The sequence below is a fragment of the Eleutherodactylus coqui genome, chromosome 11 (genome assembly GCF_035609145.1).
Source record: "Eleutherodactylus coqui strain aEleCoq1 chromosome 11, aEleCoq1.hap1, whole genome shotgun sequence".
Classification (NCBI taxonomy): domain Eukaryota; kingdom Metazoa; phylum Chordata; class Amphibia; order Anura; family Eleutherodactylidae; genus Eleutherodactylus; species Eleutherodactylus coqui.
In genome coordinates this window covers 80,466,013-80,493,890 of record NC_089847.1, presented here as the reverse complement: position 1 = coordinate 80,493,890, position 27,878 = coordinate 80,466,013, and the positions used below count along the sequence as shown (strand labels likewise).

Genomic DNA, 27,878 nt, shown 5'->3' with positions numbered 1-27,878 from the left:
CACCGGAGTCTCCCTTTAACTGGGCCATTTACACAACAGGTTTCCTAAAGCAGGTAGTTTGGAGACAACCCACATAAATAGGGCATCCGAGTAAAGCAACAGGATTTGCGTGGGTTGTACGTTTCAGACTACACTAGAAAGTCGGGCTGAACTGGACGAATCAAAGGGAAACAAGAGTCAGTGACATCTGTGAGACTGCCTCAGACACGTCCCAGAGAAGCAGATCTGTCACCTTGCCCTAATTTGCAGCGGCATGTATTATAACCCCAGACAATCTATAGGAAAACTGTATAGAATCCTGTAAATGCTCACAGCAGCTGTCTTAGCAGTGTGCACTGAACATAATCAGCCGCATGGTCAAGAAGTATCGCTGCAGTTTTACCATGATTGCTGCAGTTTTGCAATAAGGGTTAGTGGTAGCACAATTTTCTTTGCTTTTTTTTTTTAAACCTGTGAAACCCACACCTTTCACCTGTAAAAACCAGAAAAGTAATAGTCACATCACAAAGCCGCAGACAATGATAAAACTACATGCTATCAAAAATGTCTTATGTAAATAGCAACAGCCCGGTTACTATACTATGAAGTAACATTGGCTTCATGAATAACCCACCCCCACACCTAGAGAGACTACAAAAAAAAAAGTAAGTTGACTATTGTCCATGGCAAAGGGAATATACATAAAAAGGTGGACTGTAGAGTTGAAAAACTATGGGCAGAGTGGCTGAGCGCTCCTGGTTTGGCCCCGTTGCACTCCATTAGAAATGCTCTGACACTTGGCCTCACTAGGGGTAGTCAGCATTACTAGGCTTTATCTGCTGGTGGTTTCTTACGCTACAATGCTGATATACGGGTTTTCATTGTTACTGCCACTACAGAGTTCTTCAGCTCCATAGCTGCGCTGCACGATGGGTATTGCACTATATGGTTGGTATTGTGAATAGGGAGATAATGTGTTGCAGTTTGTGCCATTGTACTGGTTATGTATACTGTGATATTCTGCAACCTCTTCTGTTCGCAACATTATATATTTAGTGTTGATACGATATTTCAGCTCTAAGCACAAACAAGGAACGAGTGTTTAAATATAATATGACTAGATAGAGACACTGACAGACACGACATTTTGAAGAATACTGTTCTTATAGACAACTGTTTGGTGGGAGGGCAGGGGTGGTTGGTTGCTGTATGCAGTTTTTGTACTTGAAAATTCAATAAAAATTATTCAAGAAAATAAAATAAAAATAAATAAAGTCTTCTGTAAATACAGCTTCAGGTCTCACACAAGCATTTTTGAATTGCGGATGGTCGTGGTAAAACGTGCTCCATTTTACCGCGGAATCCGCACGGACGGTTTCTACTGAAGTCAATGGAGGCGTCCAACCCGCAATCAACAGTTTATGGGCTCCGGGTACGGGCGTCATTGCCTTGCACCTTTGCGAGAAATACAAATAGAAAAAAACCTGTACTGTTCATGACCGCCTACGAGGCTCCCTGGTCATCTGCAGTGCGGAGTCTGACCCACTCGTGTTAGCCTGGCTATAGGCTTCATGCACACAGTACTGCTATACGCAGAAGCTGCTTGGTGGCAAATGCAATAACCGCCTAGTTATTTTATGTCCAACTTCGCACCACTGCATGAGTTCTGTGTGGTACGTTTCTTTTGACTAACTCCACAGCCCTGATTGGTATCTACTCCGGCTTATTTTATAATAAAATGTACACAATTAAATGCAGAATTTGTTGCACATTTCCTTTCAGAGGAATTTAGGAGGGTTTAGAAATGTTCTATAAATACATTTTCTATTCATCCAAGTCCCCATTTATCAGAAAACCATTATTAACTACCATTTTAATACAGTGCATTTATCAGTTTAGAGACATGAGTCATATATGAAGGAGTCAGGAGTCTGGGAACACTGATACCAATATAACAGGATTATCCACCCCGTGCACAGAGAACACCTCCATACGGCTGCATTCATATGGTGCATCACAGAAGGAAATCCACATGTGGTTTTCCTGTAATTTGTGGTAACTACAGACAAAAAAAAATAAAAATCACGACCGCATTGAAAACACCGCAGAGACATTGCTTTTCTAGTGCAGTTTTTCTTACGGTGTCTGAATACAGCATCCCATGGAGCACACCACAGTGTTTTTCCTGTTAGATTCATATGGACTTCTGTATATGCATCTAAATGGAGCCGAGATACATCGTGCCCTACTAGGACAACTCCAACTTGGCAAGAAGTCATGAAGCAGCCATGTGCATAAGCCCTGAGACATTCCTATCATTCAAGAATGAGAAGGCCAGAGGAGGCAGGAATGAGCGGGGCGCAGATGGGATGACTATTGCATAGGATGTATGCTTTTAAGATGCAAAAAAAAAGTAATAAAAAAAAAAAAAAAAAAAAAAAAAAGACAACGGATCCAAACTTCTAGTATCTTAGCTTTGATTGCAGTAGCTTATTTAAAAACAATTGGAGGGGCATTTCTTTCGCCATTAAAAACACGTTTTTTGGGGTAGATCATTCTGGTACTGGTGCATCTGGTCTCCACCAGTTATGGGTGGAGACCTGGGCCAGCCGGCCCGAGCTAGAGGGAACACCCACAGCTTTTGATTGGCTGCCGCAGGTTCGCAGAGTGGGGGGAGAGAAAAGCGCCTTGTGAATCTCTGCTGCTCAGCTCAGTGCAGGTGGGTCTCCGGCAGCCAATCATGAGCTGTGGGTGTTCCCTCTAGCTCTGGACTGCCAGCCCATGTCTTCACCCATAACCCTGGTGCAGACCAGATGCACCAGCACCAATCATTCTTACAATAGGATTTTATTAAGTTTTGCTCAGTTTGTCTTTGGCAGCTTCCACATACCACTGTATATAGACACTGCAGTTTGATAAAAACATTTTTGTCCCCCCTTTTTTTTTTTAAATTAAAACCAAATAGAAAAACATTTCATTTTTCTAATAATTTTTTATTAATTCACTGTCTATACATAACTATGGGGGAGGTCATCTTTCCTGAGCTACATGTAACAGTATTTAGAGAGATGCTTTACAGCAGCTTCATGGGCCGTTGACACAATGGACAGGAGGGATCTATTGACTTGCATGGGAGACTCTAGACATGCCCTGTAACCAATGCAGAGGTAATTTTGCAGGGAGGGGCAGTAAATCACAGATCACCTATTGTGAATGGTGGATCCTGAGTTATCCACATATAGGTGTTACCTTCCATTGTAATCCTGCCTGTGATGTTAGTGGGAGAACTGATGAAAAGTTCTCTCCACTGATCAGGAAGCTCCTACCCATTTGTAATTATAAGGCTCTGGTCAGTGTGAAAAAAGTAGAATTTTAGGATTTAAAAAAAAAATAAATCTCTAGATTGACTGAAAATTCCAAAAAACACAAAAACTATTTTTAATTTACTTTTTTTTTTTTATAAACACAAACATGTAATTCATACAATAAGTAATCTTCTGGTGACATTACCTTTAAAGCGACTCTTCAATTTCAGGGTGAAATTCTCCCAGTACTAGAAAGGAGGGGGTGTATAACCTGCAGTTATTCTTCTCCACCCATCCAATTTCACTAGTTCCAGACCTAGTTTTTAGCGGCAGCAAGTCTCTAGCTGATGCTCAGTGTACTGCTTTCCAATTGGCCAGTGCTGACAACACGAACAGTTCTAACCAATCAAGAACGGGGGTATAGTGCACATTTGTAGTCAAAGGATGCTTTTACACAGGAGCGATCATCAGTGACTGAATGGAGGCAAAGCTGGCCAGGTATCATTCCAGCCTTCCCGCCTCCATTCACAATAAGCATGGAGTCGTTCATAAGTGACTGCCCATTTACACGGAATGATAAATCGTTGAGTTTCCGCATGAAGAATATTGAACGACGAACAAGAAGTGCATTTACATTAAATCCAAACTAATCGTTCCATTTAAAAGAACCTTAACACAAACAATCAATCCCCTGTGCGGATTAGGTAGTCTTTAGATTTCATCAGCCACCTTGAATGGCTGAAACCAGGACATGGAACTGGCTGATCGGAGGGATGGCTTAAGAACTACAGATTATACACCCACTCCAATTCTGATACAGAAATCTGTACTGAAACAGCAGGGTCCCTTTAAGGCCGCCTGCAGACGGGCGGGTCAGATCCGGGATCCAACCCGAGGGCCTGCAGGGACCAGCGCGTACTCACCCGCACCTGCGGCTCCGGCTGTTTCATGTGCCGGCTTGCCGGGCAGCCGGCGATGCGCAGCCCGGAGCCGGCAGCGGGTGAGTGATATTTCTGTGTGGGGCTCTGCAAGCACCGCACAGAAATAGAACATGCTGCGGTTTGTTTGCCGCACGAGATTTCGCGCGGCCAAACCGCGGCCGTCTGCATAGGATTGCGTTTCCCGCGGGAAATCTTGCTGCGGAATTTCCGCTCTTGTGCAGGCACCCTAAGGCCGCCTGCAGACAGGCGAGTGACGTTTCTGTGCGAGGCTCTGCGAGCCCCGCACAGAAATGGGACATGCCGTGGTTTGCTTGCCGCGCGACATTTCGTGCGGCCATCTGCATAGGAGTGCGTATTGTAATGCAGTCCTATGCAGGCTTTCAGTGGCGAAAATCCCGCGGATAATCCCACCGCGGGATTTCCGCCCGTGTGCAGGCAGCCTAAGTCTCAATAAAGATCAGTCAGTGAGGCTGAACTGAGGGCTTGTTTTTCATCTCTTATCTTCTGTACTTTTTATCAGCTAATTTATGACCACAAAGAAACTTAGTTGAAGTCATAAATTGGCTGATAAATGTCAGGAGAATAGGGAGCAGAGGGAAACTAAAACCCCTTTTACATGAGCCGATTATCATGGAAATCATTCATTACATTGAGTTGTTTGCGTAATCATGCAGTGAAAGACCAATCAGTGATACATATCTGATGGGATCTTTCAAGCAAACCATAAATCACTGTTGATGCGCCTCTGCGTCATTCAGTCTAAACAGGCAGTCATTCATCCATTCATAGTAAACAGGCAGTCGTTCATAAATGAGGTGGGCCAGAACGATCCCCCGTCCAATCCACCTCCATTAACTGAGCGAGCATCCTGTATATAAAAAAAACAAAAAAAACAAAAAAAAACAGAAGCTATTGTCCTTGGACGGCTGTTGGCCACTTCATTAGCAGATACCCATCCTGTGTAAAAGGGGCTTAAGGATGGCTTTACACAGATCAACTATCCTCAAAATAAATAGATATCTATATATCAAATGATTCATTGAGCAATTCTTAGTGATAATATAAAGATGGGACTAGACAATATAGAGCACGAAAATCACTCAGTTGCTAGTTACTTTGTTTCAGGCTACTCTATTGAGCAAGTGTAAACAGGCAGTCCATCTTTGACTGCCTGTCCATAGTAACTAGAGGCAGACGACCAGAGGAGATCTCAGCACGCTCTGCCTTCATTCACTGAATGACTATTGCTGAAAGTACAGAAGTGATAAAGCCTCTCTTTTATATGGGACGCCTATTGATGATTATGCCTGCACTTTTACACAAAACCCCCACTGACAGACCCATGTTATCAATTGGTCTATTAATGTGCAATTTTTGCCTCAGAGATGCTGCAAGATCATAATTTACAGCACGTTCTATTTTTCAGCGAGTCCGCAGAAATCTCGTTTATTGCTTCCCATTGGTTAGGGGGGGGGGGGGGGGGGGAGAAATAAAATAACTCCCCCATGTACAAGCACAATTTAAGCGATTTTTAATTTTTCATATTGGAAAATGCATGCAATTCTCCAGATTTCTCACAAATCGCAACACACTCACAGTGATCACCACAATTTGAAAAAAAGAGCAATATCAGAGTTTCTCGGACCTATGTTGTGAACAGCTGTGTAACTACACCCTCAGGCCTCTTTTACAGAGCCGAGAACAAATCGCACAAGATTTTTGTGTTAAATGCACGATTATGACCACCAGGCTTTTGAATGGGGTCCTACACGAGTGTTTTTTTCCCTGCATTGCAGCGTGGAGAGAAAAAGGAATCATGTCCTATCTTTAGCGTTTCCTCGGAACGCCGAGCCTATTGTTTTCAGTGGGGCCTGAAAATGCATTGCACGGTGTGTGCGGTGCAGGCGAGGGTGATGCAAGGCTTCCCATAGAAAACAATGGGAAACTTTTGCTGATCCTCCGACACAGCTTTCAGGCACTTTGGAGCGCAACTGTACTGTACTGAAGTGAAGGGAGGCGTTTTTGACAAATGCCTCACATCAGCGGGGACATCACACATGCAAGGCTTCAGGCAGAATGTCACAGCCCAATATTGTGCTCGGCTGTGTGAAAGTAGCCTCAGAGAGAGATCTATTGAGACTTAGACGGGTGACACACAAGTGTATTATGGCCATATTTATGCATCTGTACTACTGACAAGTGTCCTGGCCTGAACGCCAGGCTTACAACCCAAGTGCTGAGCATTATAGTCATCTATGCTGCTTGGAGCGAATAGCTGGGGCACCCGTGCCATTTTATGGGTGCATAAATGCAGCCACAATACACCCATTTTGGGGCACATTCACGTGGGTACTTGGTTTGAGACTAAGTAGTCACAGGTCAAACTGTTAACTCGTGTTTTTCTGCTCATCACGCACCAAGGTAGGTCATGCTGTGTATTTTGAAGCAATGTCAAATCTTGTGGAAAAATACGCTCGTGAATGAACCCACTGAAATCAATCAATGGGCTCTATTCCTGGCATCCGACCCGCAGCCCAATTAACATTGTGTATCGGCTGTGGGTACCCACGTCATCGCTTAGTGATGCCGTGGGAAACACAAACATTGAGGGTGGGTGGGGGACATCCATATGACGTAAATATACATCCTTTCACGAGAATTCCTTCCTACCTAGGACATTTTTATAACATATCCTAGGGTTGTAAGGGGTTAATTAAAGGAATCTTCTAGCTTGAACATGCTTACTGTGGATTTTAGCTCCGCCCATTGGACTGTTAAGATCAGAATGTGCAGCGATATAAAATGAATAAAGACAGAAGTTATACCGAATCTTTTCCCATAAAACTATATACCAATCTGCTCAGACCCTCCTGCTGTATATTAGGATGCCTGCAGTTTGTTCAGGATGACAAGACTCTTTAAACACTAGTGTAAAAATGACTGCCTGTACAAAATACATGCAATTAGGTTAAAAAAAAGGAAAAATGTGTCCCATAAAAGTGTGCAGAGCCTATAAGGGACAGATCCACCTTAGAATTGTGGTAGATAACAGTATACACTGTAAGACCCTCACATTACAGCAGGTACAGCTATATGGTACACATGAGTATCTAATACTGATCAGACATATGCCACTAAAGTTACGTAAGGGTGCATTCACATGGCTGAGAGCGCTTCGTGCCCGACATTCTCCATCTGTGTTGCTGTGTAGAAGACCACATATCTGCATGTTCTGTTCATGCAAGACTTGCACATCTATAGAACATGCCACTAGAGAAAAATCACCCATCTAAATGCACGCAAATTATGGGTTGCATCACGCAACGCACAAAACTCATGATTTTCTCGCTCGTGTGAATGCACCCTTAACATGTTCATGCAGTATTAACTCCTTCCCATAAGAGTATGTATATGTACACCCTCCGGCAGGATGGGACGTATAGAACAGGCCAGGGAGCCGAGCTAGCTCCATACACAACAGGTGTTGGCTGTCCTTAACAGCCAACACCTGGCTGCGACTAGAGATAGTTAAAATTATTAGATGTTTTAAAATACCTAATCCCATTTTAGCAAAAAAAAACCAAAACCAAAAACAAAAAACCCCACACATTTGGTATAGTATCAATAAAAGTCTGATTTATTGAAATAATGGATTATCGCACACAGTTAATGCCATTCTGATCCTTGCAAGACACGCAGTCCTACACATTAGCAGTGCACCACTTACTACTGACACCAATGGGTATGTACAGGATTCAATTCTAAGCAATGAAACAATAATAAAAAGCTACCAGAGTCGTATGCACCCCAAAATGGTGCCAAAAATAGAAACTACGGATCTCCTCCCACAAAAAGCAAGGTTCCACATAAAATCAAATTAAAAATAGTAAATTTACAGCAGTTAGGAGACAGGTTGAGGTTTGTTTTTTAAGCATAGAATCTTTTAAAAAGTAGAACAAAAAAAACAAAAAACAAAAAAAAAAAAACACAATTTGACATTGCCGTAGTACTTTCCCATAGCAAAAAAGCTGAACTATTTTTTCCTGCATTAAGGCCGCCTGCAGACGAGCGGAAATCCCGCCGCGGGATTTCCGCCGCTGAAAGTCTGCATAGGAGTGCATTACAATACGCACTCCTATGCAGACGGCCGCGGCAAACAAACCGCGGCATGTTCTAATTTTCTGCGGGGCACGCACTCACCTGGCCGCCGGCTCCGGTCTGCGCATGCGCCGGCTGCGCGGCAGCCGGCACATCAAAGAGCCGGGGCCGCCAGGCGCGGGCGAGTACGCGCTCGTCCCTGCAGGCTCTGGGGTCGGATCGCGCGGCGAGATTTCTCGCTGCCGGATCCGACCCGCTCGTCTGCAGGCGGCCTTAGTATAGTGTAAAAATCAAGGACCCTCAAAAAATGGTGCAAACTGAATTTGACTGTTAGGAAAAAAAATTAATACGTACATAATGTTACTTTAAATTGTACCATTGGAAAAAATGCAATTTGTTACATCAAAAATGAGTGCGCAAATTGCATTTTAAAAAAAAAGTTGAGATTTTGTTTTGTTTTAAAGTGGGAGGTGAAAAAAAAAGCTAAAATAAACAAAAAATTACTCAAGAGTGAAGGAATAAAAGAAATACATAGGCCGCCGCAGACGGCCGGGTCGGATCCCGCTGTGAGAATCCTCACAGCGGGACCCGTCCCGTGCCCCTGCAGTGACCAGTGTGGCTCACCTGCTCCCGCATCTCCCAGCTCTTCTATGTGCCGGCTGCTGCCCAGCCGGCGCATAAGGAGAGCGGAGCCAGTGCATCACTAGTGACGTTTCTGTGCGGGCCTATGTGAGACCTGCAGAGAAATAGAACATGCCGTGATTTGTTTTCCGCGTGTCTTCACACGGACAAATCACGTCTGTCTGCCTAGTATTTCATTATGTAACGCAATCCTAAAGCAGCGGGCACGGGCTGAAGTTCTGCGGGAAATCCTGCCCCGGAGTTTCCGCCCGTCTGCAGGAGGCCATAGACAATTGTTTCAGCAAAAGACATGCGTTGTTTGCCGCTTGGATTCATATTCTACACTTTTGTTAAGTGCAATTCACAAATCCTCTCCAGAAGTTGCAAAAAAGGGGCTACATACTGTAGAGTGGGTCATTACCAATAATACCATATAACGTCAACTTCGTACTGCAATAGCTCAATCAGTCGGCACACATTCCTACACCAAGCATTGTATGAGTTAGTATACCACACAGTCCCCGAGCCATCCAGCTATAGCTGTAACATACAAATGGGAGGTGCACAAGAAAGCGTTGCCTCATGAGATGTCTCCAGTTCCTGGTTTGTCGTAGGTTTTACCAGCATACATTAATTATATGGCTGGTTTCACCCATTTGAACTATAAACAGCAGCACATCAACACTTACAGCAAGTACAGTAAGCAAGTCATAGGAAGGGGAAACAGACGCCCTTCTAGTAGGCTTATAAAAGCAATCCACGTTCAGCAAGATTCAGCACACCATTTAGTGAAATCCCTTTACTATGTTCTTCTTTCCATCACTACTTAGCAGCCGGCTCAAGCACATAATTAATATCTAAATTTAACCTCCTGTGTCACAAGAGATGTTGATCACTCGATACGTTCATACACCTAACAACAATGTAGCCATCCCACCCTACCTGAAGGAAAGCAGAGCACAGCGGCTAGACGGACGGGTTTGCGGAAGTGTTCTTCGTGTACACTAAACAGGTAAGAGGGCAGAGTCGGGTGTTCCTGTATGTTTGAACAGTAATCTTACACCCCTCCCCTCTGTACAGCTTAGTAACACAAACAAAACCTTTATAGACTTCTGCACTAGCCTGAGAGGATGAAACTGACCGGCATCCGGGAAGCCCGAGCTGTCCGTGCCTAGCTTACACACTGTTACTTATGGCTCACTGAATGGAACACACCACAAGAAAAGCTCCATAACAGTATGATGTTTGAAGGGGGGTGGGGAATGAGCCAAAAACACCAGAAACCAGTCAAAAAGTAGATAGGCAACAAGGTGCATGCTAATAAACAGGTAAAGAAGTGATGAACTGACATGCTGGGGAGGACTACGAAGTTCCTCCTACTCCTTATTGGCCAGAATCTAATGCTATTAGGCCAGCTGCACCCGACCGGGTCAGACCCTGTGCCCGGCCGTACCCGTCATTTACTTGTCGTGTGCAGACGGCCTTCTGTACTGTGGATGGTCCAGTCTGTGAGCCGTCATACATGTGCAGTACAGATTTTCCCACACTATAGGTGGGTGATGGCGCGGGACCCGCAATCTTTTCACAGTGTCAATTGCGGAAGGGCCGCGGTCGGATGGCTTCGACAGACTTCAATGAAAGCCATCCATGTCGAGCCCGCAGGAAAATGGAGCATGCTATGATTTTGTTTCCTCCGCAAGCAAAAAACCTGTTGCTGTCTGCTCGTTTGAGCAGACATGAGGATGCTCCACTGGTTTGCACTGGTGCGGATCATCCGTGCTGGAAAATTATGGATTCCGCAATTCAAACCCGGTGGTGTGCAGCCGGCCTTACATGTACAGGGTTTATCAACACAATGGAGATACCTAGATGGTTTATTAGTTTTTCTATTAATACCGTATAACACTGCCTTTAATACAGCCTTAACCTTCAACTGTGGGTGTGATTTGTTACACTTCCGAGGACATAGAGGTCTCAGTCACATAAAGGACTCGTGCACATGGGCGGATTTTTGCTGCGAGTTCTGGGGCGGGCATCTGCCTGTGGGTTCCACAGCAATAACCCTCCATAGCAAGCTATGTACATGAGCGGACACCAACTGCTGTTTCTGCTCACAGTTGGTAAAAAAAGACAAAAAAAAACAAACATGCAGCATGCTCCACTCTGCTTTGGTTCCCATACGGACAGCTTCCATTGAAGTCAATGGAATCTGTCCGACCCACCGCCCATCCACAACTGATATTGCCATGGGAAAAGTAGGAGTTTAAAAAAAAAAAAAAAAAAATGAATCTGTTCCACTCATGTCCGACGGTGAGCCGTGCGGACCATCCGCAGTACAAAGAAGCCGGAAGACAGGTCCGTGCGGATGACGGCGAAGGAGGCTGCCTTCAAACACAGGTACGCAGGTCACCCGCTGCAGTCCGGTTTCTGTGCGGTATTCCGCAGGCAGAATCCGAACCGGCCGTGTGCATGAGGCCATATCGTAGTTGAATTTATTTGCGCAATAAGGAACTGGATATTTACAATAACTTGTTTTTATTAATTTTCAGGTCATAAATAATTAAGTGTTGATTTCTATAGGTTTGTTTATATATTTTAGTAATTCTACATAACAGGGAGGTACACAGTTCTTGGTTAATGTGGTTTGGAATGGACTCAGAAGTGCTGAAAGGTGTTTAATGAAATAGGAGACCACTCATGACACAATAAGGCCACTCACATACTTGCGCAAAACTCTGCATTAAAAACTGCGTTTTCGAACGCACTCTACAGCGTTTAGCGCACCCCATCATTGTGGTGCGTTAATCGCTAAAACACACAAAAATAGAGCATTGAAAATCACAGCGAACTCTAAACTACGAGACCCCATTGAAATCAATGGGATTGTTTTACAGGGCTTAGCGTGGCGTTCGTCAGGTATAAACACATCCTGTGGTAGGAATCATCATGACGGAGGATTCATTGGGCCAAACACCGTATTTCCAGCCATCAGCAGGCCAGGATATGTGCGCGTGGCACCACTGTAGTCTTTGTGCATTTGCTTGTGTAACCAGTGGTTGGCGAATCGCTGCTCTGCCGTGAAAACAGTTTGTCGAGTTCTTGCCCCACCGTAATGGTCAAGGATGGATGCTGGGCATGATAGACAATGGCAGCCAGAGTGACTGCCAAGATCAGAGGTCACAATCCGCTTCCACATCCTTCTGTCACAGAGTTTGCTGAACGCAGCAGTGGCTGAGAGTGCAGGCAATACTTGCTTTCAATGGTGTACGCCGCCATGACTCTGATAGCGCACCTCCGGATACTCCAAGTGAACTGACAGTTTTGCTGACTGTTGGTGCCTGTCTAGTTTACATCTGTCTTCTCTGAAAGCCTCCAAGGTCAGACCTCTCACCAGCCACAACACCATATGCAGATGAGCTACTGCCTTTTTACTATTTGCGTAGACGCTACATATCAACAGCAAATGAGGGCCGTCCATGTCCGCATGCATCACCAATCCTAGGCGGTTTCATTAGATTGATGAACCCCTGTATGAGATCTGCAGCATATACTAAACTTCAGAGACTTGTTAATAGGTCGCCTTCAGGAGGAGAAAATATGCAGATTTGGTAAATCTTATAGTCTTAAGTCATTCAATTTGAGGCACATTCTGAGTATCAGGTGGTAGGAGGAACTTTGCAGTCCGTCTCCCCCGGTATATGCAAGTTCATCACTCCTTTGTTTAGGCCGGGCTCACGCGACAAAGCATAAAGCGCTGTGTGTATCACGCAGCGTTTTACCGCTGTGGAGCCGGCCTATTGCTGCGCATGCCAGCGATTTTGGACTGTACATGACAGCGGATGGCAGTCTTTATGGTTTCTTTGTTTTCATTTCCTGCTCTGTTGCTTCTCAACAGCAGGTATAAAAGCCGCACAAATGCAATGTAGTTGCATATATACAGCGTGGATTATGCGCTGTATAGCGCACAATATGCAACGATACAAAATGCTGCATTCTTTTCTGCATGCACATTCTACGCAATGAATATTCACAAGTGTAAATGGATGACAATGTACTTTCATTGACTCCAATGACCGCGTATTAGGCACACAATACGCAGTGAGATTACATCTAGTCCTGCCTTAGGAGCTGCAGGGATGCATTGACTACATGAGGTGGCACGTGCCTCTTCACATATTAAGCGCACCGTGCACTGGGCAATCATACTATGGCCGGCATCAGAAATGCCAGGCTTAGCAACATTCCCTCATGTTGTGCAAGGCATGTAAGGTAACATTTTAGCACTTACTGCTCCAGTAAACTGTCCCAATTGCAATTTAAAAAATTTGCCTCAGTTAAAAAAAAAAAAAAAAAAAGGTTTGGATCGAAAGATCGCAAAATTGTTGTGTACGAATATTTTTGCTCAGCAGTTTTGCAATGAAAAAGCGTGTTACCGTGCAAAAGTAATACGCAAATTAGGTCTCCTTCACCAAGCCAACCAGTACCCCACACTGTACTAATGAGGGACAAGAATCCTAAAACAGCCATCTATAGATGGGTGCCTACTTTTTTGGAGACCACTCCGTTTTGACTAACTTCCTCAGGCCGGGCTCAGATGGCCATAATTTGTGGTGTGCTGCCCCCAACACACGTGTGCACGGCACACAGCAAGTACGCAATGAACACTGTATGCTAGCTGCAGGCCGCCAATCCCATGAACTATCTTGGTGTGTGTACCCACTTAATATGCGCCAAGCCAGAACATGCTAAGATTTATCTTGCGCATGTATTTCACGCAATGTATGAGCGGCACAATGGTAGTCTATGGACGCTTGCTACAGGGTGTTAAGCGGGCAATACATGCAATTACAACACTGTTTCAGGGCTCTTTTCTGGGTCAGATATTTACTTACAGGGTAGCTACCTGTAGGTGGCACTGTACAGTTTTCCTTTTCAAGAGAGCCAATTTAATTACTTTTTCTCAGGGAGCATTGCCTGTAAGACTCCAAACTCCTGATGCCAGGTTGCAACATCCCCTGGCATCTCCCTGCGTCACACAGAGCCAAAGGAAGAAGCAGCCAGTGTAATTTGTCTTAACCGTAAAGCCAAGGGAGCGACAGCCATCATCATGTTGCCTTAAATTTAAGCAACAGCTATTCCCAAGAACAGTATATGTTTCTAGATAAAACTAAAAAAAAGTTATACAGCTACTTTGTCTACAGTACTTAATACAACACCCAAGTACAAGTCATTCTAGGGAATCAAATCAATTCCTTGCACAAAAAAAAGCACACTACCATAAAAAAGATCAGTGGCAAGTTTATGCCATCTCAACCTGTAGACTAGCCATGGGACCGACAGTTTGAAGTAATTTTGGCAGCAATAGGCCGCTTGCACATGAACAGGTCAGATTCCAGATGCGGGATCCCACCCCGGAATGAGACCTTGCGCCAGGCCGCCGACCCCACGTACCTGCCAATTCTTGGCGATTGTACTGCAGATGGTTGGGCCAGCGAGCCGCTGAACATGCGCAGTATAGATTTTTTTTTTTCTCTTCAAAATGTTGTTCCAGCACTGTCCCTAGGCGATCATGCGGGTCCCGCGACCTTTCTGCAATGTCAATTGCAGAAGGACCGCGGGTCCATCTGGAATCCGCACTAAAGTATGATATGCTGCGATTTTATTTCCGCAAGTAGAAATCGCAATTGCTGTCCGCTCAAGTAAGTGGACATGCGAATGTTTAGTTGTTTGAATGTGTGCAGAATACCGCGTATATTCCTGAAGACATAAGGAAAATTCAGAAAGGAAAAAGAAAACCACAGGAAAAGCCGAAGCAGGACCGAACGCGTTAAACACGATGTACATGCAGAAGCAAAAACATGACAATACTGTTGCAGCGTATTACCATATGGCTGAGAGTCTGGCCTTATACCACGACCAGGCAAATGCTGTAGAAGAAAATATCCTCTTCCAACTCCAGCTACAGTAGTGAGGTCCGTTCACCAGTCAGCTGCAACAACTCCATAGCACCTGCCCCAACAGCTATAAGACAGGACATGACGATACAGGGGGAATTCCTGCGGATCGTAACACAACCTGTGATAGACATGATGATTATTTATAAAATGTCTATCGTTTAATATAACCCAAATGTATTTTGCTATTGTAATGACTTTTAGCTCAGGAGTTTAAAGGACACACACACAATCTAATCATAGTATTTGCTAGACAATGGATGTCTGATCTAATGTTAGTTAAGTACATAGAAGTTACACAAGTTGCACAACCAGCTTCTAAGAGTTAAGGGCCATAGTCTCTGTGTATATCCTTATATCCTGTGTTTAATACTGAGTGTTTGTCTAGCCCCCTTCCACTCCTCATCCTGAAGCTAGGTAAACAATGAGTCATCACTACACGGAGATGACTTCAGCTAAAGAATACAAAGTCCATACTATGGCGGACGTGAGAGAGGGTGGGCAGAGAGGTGGGCAGAGAGGTGGGGGATTCTATATGAACCGACAAATGAGAATCTTATATGTTACTGATGTAATCTGTTGCACGCCCATTGAAGGGCGGTTGTCATGTGTTATAATAAAAAGCCTGAGCCTCTACACATGTTAGAGACTCTCCCAGTTTTAGACCAACATTGGTGTCTGATTCTGGTTCGATGATGTGTGCACACGATACTCAATTTGGAAGCGACAAAATACCCCAAAAGCCTGCTGGAGAAACCGTAATCCAGCACAATTGGAGTCCCTGGGTGAGCGAGTGGATCTGTGAGGTCACAGCCTGGAACGTACAGAGATCGGCAGATGGCACGCAGAACTCGGGGGCCCGAAAATCTACAGAACACGGTAAGATTGCTTTATCTACCTGTGTCAAAGCTGGGTTCTGACTGCTTTTCTGCCTGTTCCTGAGCCAGACTGGACCTTCACTGAAAGACAGGTAATAACTCTAGTTCTGTCCACTCGGGAAAATCACCACGTTACCTGTCTAGGGGTATTTTGTACGCTGTGTATGCTGTTATGTCTGAGACGGTTAAAAATTGTGTATACAAGACCAAGAGATAAATTCTGTGAGGGTTAATGTGTCGGGAGGGCGGACTCGGCTGTTTAAGTCTGAGGGAACACGCCAGTGACACGTGCTCCTAGGTAAAACTAGTGTGAGGTTAGGAAGATTTATGATACGTATACTTAACTTTATGATTGAGTGTGTTATGTTCTCATATGTGGAAAGGTATATACGTATGAAGTATAGTCGTGCTTTGTGACGGCTGATTTCTCCAGAATATTATTGAGGTTTTGGTCATTGAAAATAATCGTCAGTCTCTGTGTATAGCTAAAATGTCCTGTCTAGGACGTGTACAGGAAGTGCTCTTCGGGATTGCTAGTAGACCTTGGGTTGATATAAAGGTAGATGAGATATATACCTTGGGTTGATATAAAGGTGGATGAGATATATATATACCTTGAGCCGTTGTGGGTATTCTCCAGTAATCCCGTCTGTCTGCTATTATAGAAAGAATGTGCAGTGTTGATTATTGGGGGAGGGGTGCTGGTAAGAGAGTGGACTGAAGTTAAGCCACTAAGAGCACTTCTCAATTAACCCTTTCTGTTTACTTTGTCTTTCCCTGTGTTTTATAGAATTAATGCGTATTGTAATCTGAGTGGGAAAGAAGGGTTATATGGGAAGGATTTGAAGAAAGCAGATTTTACAAAAGAAACAGTACTGTGTGCAGAAACTTTGAATAGAATAGAATAAGCAGGTAGCATAAAGTTGAGCAGATTGAGAAGGTTCAGGCATAGACGCAGGTTGTTTAGAGAATGGGGAGCAAAGTGAGCAAGGACAAAGGTCATAGAGCTTGTGATTTGGTTACTGAACAATGGGAAAGGATCAGGAAAAGTTGCAGAAAGAAATGCCAGGTTATAGACAGATAAGATAGATTGTAGAAAGTTTTCAGAAGATGAGCAGGAAGCCTAGCAGAAAGAAATGTGTTTTTAGATTGCTAGAAGGAGGTATAATGTAGTTAAGAGATTGAAGAGGGGAAAGCATGTAGGGGGGGTATGTGTATTGCTTATGAACAATGTAATGTCTTTGTGTTGACTGCGGCCCCTCCCTGTAATGGCGGCCGTGCTTGCAATGTTTACAATCCAACATAGTGTGACTCTGCAGTAAATGTAGTGAGGCCTGCCCCCACCCTGAAGTTACTTCCCCCCATGTGCTCACTTTCAGGGTGTGTGATGTTACTTCCGGTCCCTCCCCATCCGGGACAGGACCTGGCCCCGCCCCTTCCTCCTCCAGCAGCCATCTTGCCTCACCTGGAAGTGCTGCTGCCCCTGGCCCCTTTCTGCCTCTGGCGGCCATTTTGCTGCATTTGGGAAGCCTATATTTCCCAATGCCACTGTATCCAGTGCTAACATCATGATTGTCTGAAGTAAGGTTTGTTTGACCAGACTTTGTTACACTCCAAGATGTGGCCACTTTGGATGTGTGATAAGTTCAGGGAAACAAACCTTTGTGGAGATGCAGCTTGGGACATAGTAGATGACTAAGCTGGTTTATAGTGCATGGAAGATTGGAGTTGATGCATGGGGGGCAGAGGCTGGGAATACATGACAGGGGACGCTCTCTCATGTTCCCAGGGGCTCTGTTTTCCACTGCCCGCTTCTCCAATGGATGCTCAGACAGATGATGTTATGGAAGGCTCCTACAGATGGAATAATTTCCCTATAGTCACCCAGCAAACTTTTTCATGCAATTTGGTGAAGTAATTTTACTTTTTATGTGAAGAAAGAGGGACTGAATTGCCCAGAGTAGGATGTTAAGTCATCCGTATTCTTTAGTTTTTCTTTAAGCCTTTTGTATATTCTAGTGTCAGTCTACACTGAAGCTATAATTATATTCCGACAGGAGAGTAAAAGCTAAACGCTGGCCATACCCTGAAATACTATTACACTGGGTGACGTAAAATTTGAATTGTGTGGCGCCCCCTTGTGTTAAAAAATGCTAACTGCGACCTGAAATAAAAAAAAATTTTTTTTTAAGGAGATTTTCGCTCAGACTTCGCTGCATACAATGTCACCTTGACCTACAAAGTGCTTGTTTTTGTGCCTCTTGGTTTACTAGTTTGAACGCAATGACTCTTTTTCCATTGAGTATTGCGGTTCAAAAGGGGGGAGGCATAGGTGATCTGGGTCATAGATGATCTAGGTGTTGTAGATCAGCTATTGGGTTTGAAAAAAATAAATAAATGATTTTGTGCTACAAGGTTCCGAGCCATGTGAAATAGAACATCAGCACGATTATTTAGTACTAATTCAGTAAGAAACTGCAGATATGCAAACAGTTACCAGAACCCCTGTTGATAATGCATATGTTGAGCTTTTTGCAGATGGTACCAGGGTGAGGATTGATGACTCCACATCGGATATGCAGTGGTCACACAACAAGATGTCCTAGAAGCAGAAGCTCTGCCTCCGCATGTCACAGTACAATAAGCGGAATGGAAGGCCCTCACTGAGGCGTGTAGAGTGGCGAGAGGTAAGACCGGCAATCCTTTACACTGACTCCTGGTATGCATTTGGCATAGCTCATGATTACGGCCCAATATGGAAGGCCAGACAGTTTTTTACCTTAGCAGGACAACCAATTGAGAATGGTGCAACGGTACAGAGTCGCATGGAGGCCCTGCTTCTACCTGACAAAGTTGAGAGTTCGCACCGATTCCTACACTGGAGAGGCGAGAGACGACACCCTCGCTGACAGCGCAGCAAAGGCAGCGGCCCTCAAGCCGTGGAAGAAAGAAGAAAGATACTGACAGCATGAGTCAGTGGTAAAAAAACTTTGGACATTGACAAAAATTTGGACTTTGATATGCTAAAGACTTTTACAGTTACAAGCCAGCAAGGAAGGAAAGAATAAATGGACTAATATGGGAGCAGCAGAAACAGGACAGCGTGTGGTGAACGGTCAACAGCACTTGCCCACCACAGTTCCTGTATCCCATGATGGCCCAGCTGATGGACGGAAAGACCCACCTAGTAAAGCAGTAATGACGACGACGCTTGAAAGAGGTTGGGCGACTTCTAGGTTCTCTGTAGCTGCTGCATCATTTGTCCGGTTTAGCATGATCTATGCCATGGGTAAGTCAGGGCAGAAGTAAATTTGCCACACCACACTTGCCGGGACCACTCTACCCATTTCAGGGATTGCAAATTGACTACGTTCAGCTCCCACTTGTTGGGAAGTATGAATACGTGCTTGTTGTTGATGTCTTTGCAGGTTGGAGGCCGACCCTGTTACCAAGGTAAACAAGTAGGTAACCGCAAAGAAGCTCATGAACGAGGTAAACTGTGAATATGGGGTACCAGAGGTGATTCAGAGTCAGACAGAGGTATAAACTTCGCAGGTGAATGTAACATGTCATGTCTGCTCTGGGTGTATCCCAGGCCTTTTACATACTGTACCACCTTTAGTGTAGTGGAAAGGTGGAGAGACATAGTGGCACGCTAAAAAGTAAGATACTTAAAAATGACGCCACTTTGGAAAGACTGTCATCCAATAGCCTTATACAGTGTTAGATATGAACCCAGGGGGGATTATACATTATCTCCCTACGAGATTGTTTGGGCTAGCCCCAAGACTAGGTCGTTACTATCCTCAGTGGTTACAATTACAATCTGATGTGTTGACTGAGTATGTGATTTCCGTTGTTAAAGAACTAACCAAAGCCTATGCACAGGTGTTCTCTTCCAGACTCAGAGGCAGACACTGGGACACATATCTTGCAGCCTGGGGATTGGGTGTGCGTCAAGAAGTTCCCCAGGAAGCACCCTCCTGAGCCCCGATTTGATGGCCCCTACCAGGTGCTTCTGACTACTGCCACAGCTGTGAAACTAGCCGAAAGACTTACATGGATCCACGCTTCATACTGTAAGAAAGCTTCAGATCCGGGAGACCAGTCTTAGTTGTGCCAAAGACGTTACTCTGGTTAGGGCTAGTGAGAGAGGAAGGTAGCAACTGGAATCCTTAGTCGGAAGAATATGGGGGTATGGTTACCTTCTAGTATAACTCGTCCAATGCTTAAGTAGCCGCATATTCCTTCGACTATTGTACTGTGGTCCCGTGTCTAGGCGCAAGATCCCACCGCAGGCCAGATTTAGCTCAGTCCAGCTGGTTATATGACTTATATACCCGGGGAATACAATATGTTTGCGCCACTGATAACGTCTGGGGAGAAGACTGCCGTTATTGGGGATTAGTGGGATGGAACACAGGAATAGACTAGTCCTATAAACCGCGAAGTGCCTTAAATAAGAAAGATAGGAGCGGGAAATCCCTAATTAGTCGTATAACCCTCCTTGAGAATAATAAGGACAGCAGGTATTGGAAGGCTGAACTTAGTATGCTGCTTGGTTTTAATGCGGTTGTTACACTAACCATGGAAGATCCAAGCCCGGGGGACGGGGAGACTTATAGTCTGGGGACATACCGGTACGGGAGGATAGATCCCTTAGGGAAGTTTAAAATAAGGGGTATGGTAGATGCAGCCGAATGGAAGCCTTCACTTAGTCCCGTGCCCATAATTAACCCCCTCCGCCGTAAGATAAAGACCTTGACGAACATGATGATCATAGCCGACCCTACCTTTGAGGACACCTTGACAGTAGCGACTGGCTACTCTGACCAGAATCTCTGGTTGGAGTTGATGAGGTACAATGCTAACAGGAGCAACAAGTCTAACTGTTGCGTGTGCGGTAGTGCCCGACCACACTCGGGGATGGTCCCCCTAAATCTCCCTGTAGATGCTGAAGAGTGGTTTATTAGTCTCTTCACGAACATTTCCGCTAATTACACCGTCCGTGAGAAATGGAAGAAGGAATACTCTATAACTACTTAAGTGTTTTGCACCGGAGAGAGTATTACTGACTACCCTGGAAACTACACCTGCCAGGCAAATAGGCAGGGTGGAGGGAGATTTTTGGGGAACTCGCCAACGGGTATTGCTCCTCCTACAGTATGATAGGAGGGGAATAGATGCAGAATCAGGTCCAGTCCTTAGGAGACGTTTACTGGCTTTGTGGAGACATGAGGTAGAGGACCCGCCTGGAGGGTAATTGGACAGGGGAGTGTGCCTTAGTAAAGCCCTTATGCTCCTCCACATCCTGTCAGACACTAACGTTTCCCTTGTTTGAAAAAGATGAAGAGCCAGTTCTGATAATGCCAACCACGTACGCTACCAAAGAAAAGGAGAAATGTACTAGTACTGCGCCTGCCCCGATCTCCTAAGATGGATTGTCAGTGGGATTCCCATTTGCCTAGGGATAGTGCAGAAGACCTTAGGTTCCGGCGAGGGCACACCCTGTGGGGTGTTAACTTGTACAGATAGAGGGTATGGATGCCCGGAAATGAGCCCAGGGAATCCATGGCCTCCCTCTGAGGTGAGGTAGGGATCCCCCCCCTCCTAGGAGTAGGGACTTACGGGCAGTGGGAAAACCCTGACGCAAGGGTGAGGCGACTTGGACATGTTCACCATTAGGACTATCTCCAGGAGGGACATTGGTGTGGGTGAAGATTAGGGAGTCCCACGCCGTGCGTACCTGTGCACGCTACTAGTATTGTAACATTATACTAGAGCAAGAAGAGAGACCCCTGGTGGTAGTTTTGATCTACACGTGTACATTGACGTCATGGGATAGCCAGGGGGGGTACCTGACAAGTTTTAAAAATTAGAGACCAAGTTAAAACTAGATTCAAGTCCATTTTCCTGATCATTATGGTAAATAAACGTTGACTGGATTAATTATGTTTATTATAATTAGTAGTGGTTTATAAATTATACTGGAGACGCCTTATAGGGACTAGTCGACCAATAGGACCTATCTCGACTATGACTTTTTTAAAAATAGAATGGCCTTAGAGACGACTTTAGCTAAAAAGGGGAGTGTCTGAAAGATGATAGGGGAGACTTGTTGTACCTACATCCTAGACGACACGTGACCCGCGGGTAAAGACGCAGTTGTCATTAAGAAGCTGACCACACTGACTAAAAAGAGCTAACTTTTGGGACCAGCCCTCGCCATGGATGAGCGGGTGGTAAAGGATCCTGGCACAGACGGGCGTCGCTGTTGTATGTGAACTGATGATTACCTTTTCTGTTCTAGTCTGCTGTGTTATCCCCTGTGTCAGAGAGACCTGTGAAACTGATGCTGGAAAAGCCGCTCCCACCATGAGTTTGCTGGATGCATCCCCAGAAGGAGTGGACAAGTCCTACACCCCCTTGAAGACCCTAAAACGAACCTTCAACGCGCTCCGGTTATAGGCTCATGCGCAGAAGACTGTGAAAATTAGATAGAAAATTAGAGGATAGACATTTTAAGGGGGGATTGTGATAGACATGATGATTATTTATAAAATGTCTATCGTTTAATATAACCCAAATGTATTTTGCTATTGTAATGACTTTTAGCTCAGGAGTTTAAAGGACACACACACAATCTAATCATAGTATTTGCTAGACAATGGATGTCTGATCTAATGTTAGTTAAGTACATAGAAGTTACACAAGTTGCACAACCAGCTTCTAAGAGTTAAGGGCCATAGTCTCTGTGTATATCCTTATATCCTGTGTTTAATACTGAGTGTTTGTCTAGCCCCCTTCCACTCCTCATCCTGAAGCTAGGTAAACAATGAGTCATCACTACACGGAGATGACTTCAGCTAAAGAATACAAAGTCCATACTATGGCGGACGTGAGAGAGGGTGGGCAGAGAGGTGGGCAGAGAGGTGGGGGATTCTATATGAACCGACAAATGAGAATCTTATATGTTACTGATGTAATCTGTTGCACGCCCATTGAAGGGCGGTTGTCATGTGTTATAATAAAAAGCCTGAGCCTCTACACATGTTAGAGACTCTCCCAGTTTTAGACCAACATTGGTGTCTGATTCTGGTTCGATGATGTGTGCACACGATACTCAATTTGGAAGCGACAAAATACCCCAAAAGCCTGCTGGAGAAACCGTAATCCAGCACAAACCATCCTAAATAACGCAACTGGGTTGGATCTCTTGGGAAACAAAGCAATTTTTGTGACCATGGCAAAGGCTGCTGTGTAACTGTAACCCACAGACCTGTTAGACAAAGCTGCCATTACATTTAGGCTTATTGTACAAGTGCAGATTTGGTGTATTCAGCAGATTTAAAGGGGCTTTCCAGGCAACTACTACTGATAGGCCAAGGTGGACTCATGGGCCCACGGTCAGCTCCACAACACAGATACAAAGCAGCTGCTGTTAACTACGACCAGTATAGTAGCCGCTGCTTGTAACTGCAGGCGCAGCTTTCATTTATATTGAATGCGGCGTTGAAATTGCTATCACCAGCCACTACAGGGGGGTTGGAAGCTAACTGCTTTCGCTGCTTACGCCTGTGTTGGAGTAGATTCCAAGCGGTGGAGCCCGGCCCATCAACTATTGATGACCTATTCTGAAGGGAGCTCATCAATAGTACTTGTCTGGAAACCATCTGCAGCAAATCTTTACACGGACAGACTTCCCCGCTGGATCGTGGGCTCCTCGCTCAGTGCCTCCCCTTCTAGCGGTTACACTGAACGACAAGCCCGCAGTCCAGCAATAGTTTTTAATGTTGACTGAAAGAATCTGAACAAATGCTCAGCGATTTTTCTGCATTTGCACAATTATCGCTCAAATTCCTTTGAGCGATAATCATCCTGTGAAAATGGCCCATAAGTGACTGAGCAGCTTTAGTTCACACCCCTTTTATACTACACCCTGAAGACCACCCAGTTGTCAGTGTACTCATTTTTATATTGATCATGGGGAGAGAGAAGAAAAAAAACAAACAAACAAAAAAAAAAAACAACACATGCTATTGTAGAAGAGGTCCACATAAATGTATAAAAAAATCTCTGGGATAGACAATAGAAGGTATGGTACCAGTTTAACCTTTTTTGGGGACACAAAACGTCCCCTTTAGGTCTCCTTCACACGAGCAACATGGCATCACTGAGAAAAAAAAACCTGCGGCATCGCATCGCTGCGCCGTGCGATATCACCGCGTCTTCTCGCAGCAATAACGCGATTGTGTAGCGCTACAAAGTCACGTGACTTTGTAGCGTCACATGCAAGGATTTTTTGGGGGAGGGGGGGGGGGGGGGCTTGAAATATAAGCCCTACCCTGAAAATAACCTGTAGCTGAAGAAAAAGGAGAAAAAAAAAAAAAAAAGGATACATCACCTCTCCCGTGCTGTCTGGGACAACTTTGGCAGCATTTGCTACTGTCAAAGTTGCATCGCATGAAAACTGCATTTTCGTGCGATGCAACAGAGAGGAAGGCTCCATAGGGAAACATAGGCTACAAAACCTCGCAAGTATATCGCCGGACCCGTGTGGGGTTGTTGCATGCTACAGAACATTGCATGTGTGAAGGAACCCATAGGAAAGCATGGGCTTCTTATACATGCGACTTGTAGCATTGTAGCAACGCAACAAAATCACAAGACTGTCACCCGTGTGGAGGCCTTAATGTTCCCATGTTTTGTATTGTCAGAAAACCATGTCCTGTATGTCCAGTATAGAAGTAAAACTCCTGATGCACAGGCAATGCTAATTACTATGAGAAGCAGTTTCGTAGTCAGGTAGGTTCTTTAAGAAATATTCCCAACTGTGAGAAAAGAAGAGGCAGGAAGAACACTAGACTAGCGCAGGGCACACAGCTATTCCTTGACTAACAACCCCTGTACAAGCCACGATCCCTACGTTTTGCTCACAGCTCTTCTGCTATAAGCGCTGCCAGAAACCAACCTAGAAAACAGACCCTTCTACAAGACAATAGACTCAAGGTCATCACCAGGAAACACGATCCTAGCAGACCGACCTGAAAGCCAGAGTGAAACAGAAAGCTTGGTAGGATTCTCTGGAAGAAATGATTTCCCGTGAATCTCCTACCTACCATGATAAATATTGCACCACACATGCTCTACAGCTCGTCTGAATCACTTCCTCCCACGGCTTGGATATATTTGGGCCTACATAGAAGTATAAGAATAGAGGGAGCGCAGCACTGAGACGTTCTGATGCCAAAGACTGATGTTCAAGCCGACAGTATAGGTCATGTATTGAAAGTCAACAAAAAGGAAACAGTGAATGTGCGTACTACTGTATATATATGCAGAATATGCATAGAGCATCTGCACGCTGCACTGATATGTCGAGAACTTTCAGCAGCAAAATTTGCAATTATTACATAAGGATTTAGTCACCGATTTTTCCCCTATGCATTGCAAACTGTGAAATCAACAGTGAAAAATCCCAAAAAAGTATCAACATGCTGTACATGTTAAAATTCTGTCCCAGGACAGGAAAGGTAGAGGGAGTATATTACCAGAGCTTTATTTTCTCCTCTGTCCCTCTGTTGTGCTGTTTGCAGGACAGCTTTTCGCTGCCATCTTTAGACTAATACCTCCTAATTGGTAATGTTAGACTACCTATGCAGTATACCTGCTCTGTGACTGGTCAGTGCTGCTCACATGATCATCACTGGCCAATCACAGCAGTGCACAGTTTAATTAGAAAAAATTTTCTTAGCCACCTGAAAACAGGACAGAAACAAGTGTAATGAATGTACAAAGGGGATTAAAAGCAGGTAAAATATTACGGGAATGGGGTGTCACTAACATTTTTAATAAAGACAAAATACATAATCCGGCAGCAGAAGTTTGATTGCATTTGCAAATATTTCAATTTGATCAGTAAAATATTGGTCTCAGTCATCAGTGTTGATGCCAATAACAATGCATTAGGGCTTAAAAAAAACACAAAATACAATTCTATTGTTGCAATTTAAATAGGGTTGCTCCCGGGGCTGTGGAGTCAGAAGATGTATACCAACTCCAGCTCCAATAAATATATGATGTTCTATCTAAATAGCTTGACTATTTCATCATAATAGTGATGAAAAGCCTGATGAACCCTTTTAATACAGTAAGTTTATCACTGAAACATGAGTCACATATGAAGGACTTGAGTCAGACAATTTAGGAGTCAGAGGTTTGGCTTAAGGAGTATTAATACGGGACGAACTTCGGGCAAACCATGCCCGACACTTGTCCCTGCGCTGTTGCACAGGATCTAGTATTGCTGGCTCACTCAGAGCAGCCAGTAGGGAGGTGGGAAGGCTGCAGGAGATTTCTCTCCTCGCTCTCCCCCACCCCTCTCCATTGACTTAACATAGCGGCTGTTTAATAGTGAACAGCTGCAATTTACACTGAGCGATCAGCTCATCGTCCATCGTTTATGCTGCATAAACGATGGCTGCTTTTTACATTGAACGATCAGCTTATCCTTCAGTACTGAACGGCAGCTATGTTAAGGCAATGGAGAGGGGTGGGGGAGAGCGAGGAGAGAAATGTCCTGTAGGCTCCCCGCTGTGAGCCAGCGATACTAGCTCCTGTGCAGCAGCACAAGAGTGTGTATGTGCGGGGAAAGACATTGGTCCAGTCTAAATGGACCTTTAGTGACTCCGCAGCCCTGGATCCCCCACTTCAAAGATTAACTACTAGTATACTCAGAATAGGTAATCAACAGCTGAACAGTAGGAGTCCACTGCCAGGGACCCTGAGAGTCAGACGACTGCTGTGGTCAGCATTATAATGTACAGACCTGCTTACCAGGAATGGAAGAATATTCTTGGGAGTGGCCCTTCAAACAAGATTGTAGGACACAAATACCATGAGTGGATTCTAAACATAACATAATGGAAGCCTTTCCCCCCCCCTTTATTGATGTGGTTTTTGGTTGCACAGCTTGCACTAGTGAAACACATAAGGTGGCTGCAGCTTTCCTGCTCCTTTCAGGGATCAGGAAAGGGATATCCCCACAATTGAACGTTTTCAACTCTCCACTAAACCCAACAGCGCCAGAAGGACCCCACTGACTATAATGGCGTCCGTCGGCTTTCTGTCCAGCTGCGTGGCTTTAGAAAGGAAGAAAAAGTGCTGCATGTTGCGTTTTCTCTTCCGGTATTTTGAGCCGGATTTGTAACAACCTCCTTAGGGCTCTTCACATTGGCGATCACGATTTTGCCCCAAGAAAATCACAGCAATTGTCCATAAAATGTGAGCGTCAGCAATGCATTTTCTTGCAAAATCACCACTGCTGCTTGCACCTCTATCGCAGTAGACAATAGACAAAAGTCACAAGTTCATGCTTTGCAATGCGATAAAAAAAATAAAAAAAAAAGAAGGCTCCATAGGGAAACAAGGAGAAGAAAAAAAAAAACACAACAAAAAAAGCAATACGCAAAAAGACAGGACATGCTGCCATTTTTTTTACTCCGTCGCATGAGTGAAAACATTGCAAATGGGAATGAAACCATTGAAAACTATTGGTTTCCTAATCTTGCGTTTTCACTCACCCATCGCTCAAAAACACATGATAATGGCTCAATCAGCACAGTCAGCTGTGAAAGCTGAAGACATGCAATACATAGGCACGAGCTGTGTAATAAGGGATGTAATGCAGTGCTTTTGCCCAACCATATGCCACACAATGCACCAACATAGACAAGCTGAGTGCCAAGGATTAAAAAAAAAAAATAATTACAAACAAACTCTAAACACTGGCTGAAGAGCTGGTAGATACAAGGCCCTGCAAACTGTCAGGATACACGCAGTTTACTTTTATCAGGAGCAATGCTATATACTTACTATTGGAAACATGTGAGAGGGGTATCTGAACATTTTTCTTACAAATTAATAAATACGAGAAATTTTACTTAAAACATATGTAACTTTTGGGGATAAGCTGCTGGGTGTACAAGGGGAATAATTCTTTCTCTGGACATAATAGAACTCCTATCCTACAGTTATCTCCAGTTTTCCCATCTGCAGGCTGCAGCTCTAATTTTTAGTTCTCTCTGAGCTGGTGGGAGGAGT

The 27,878-nt window shown here is 44.5% G+C and overlaps 1 protein-coding gene and 1 long non-coding RNA gene across 10 annotated transcripts in view; one reads left to right on the top strand and one right to left on the bottom strand.

The window, feature by feature from the left end:
• Positions 1–27,878, bottom strand: part of MARK2 (microtubule affinity regulating kinase 2) — a 152,231-nt gene that overhangs the window by 93,280 nt on the left and 31,073 nt on the right. Inside the window, exon 1 of one of the 9 annotated variants that reach the window (XM_066582777.1) lies at positions 9,887–9,948. The exons of the other annotated variants lie outside the window; for them this stretch is intronic. The gene's annotated coding sequence lies outside the window, so the exon portion shown is untranslated. Of the gene's footprint in view, positions 1–9,886; positions 9,949–27,878 lie in introns of those variants that run through there. 9 annotated transcript variants of the gene reach the window in all.
• LOC136582031 (uncharacterized) lies at positions 16,195–22,858 on the top strand. The gene is made up of 2 exons (XR_010787127.1): positions 16,195–16,335; positions 16,370–22,858. It is a non-coding gene; the product is annotated as an uncharacterized lncRNA (long non-coding RNA).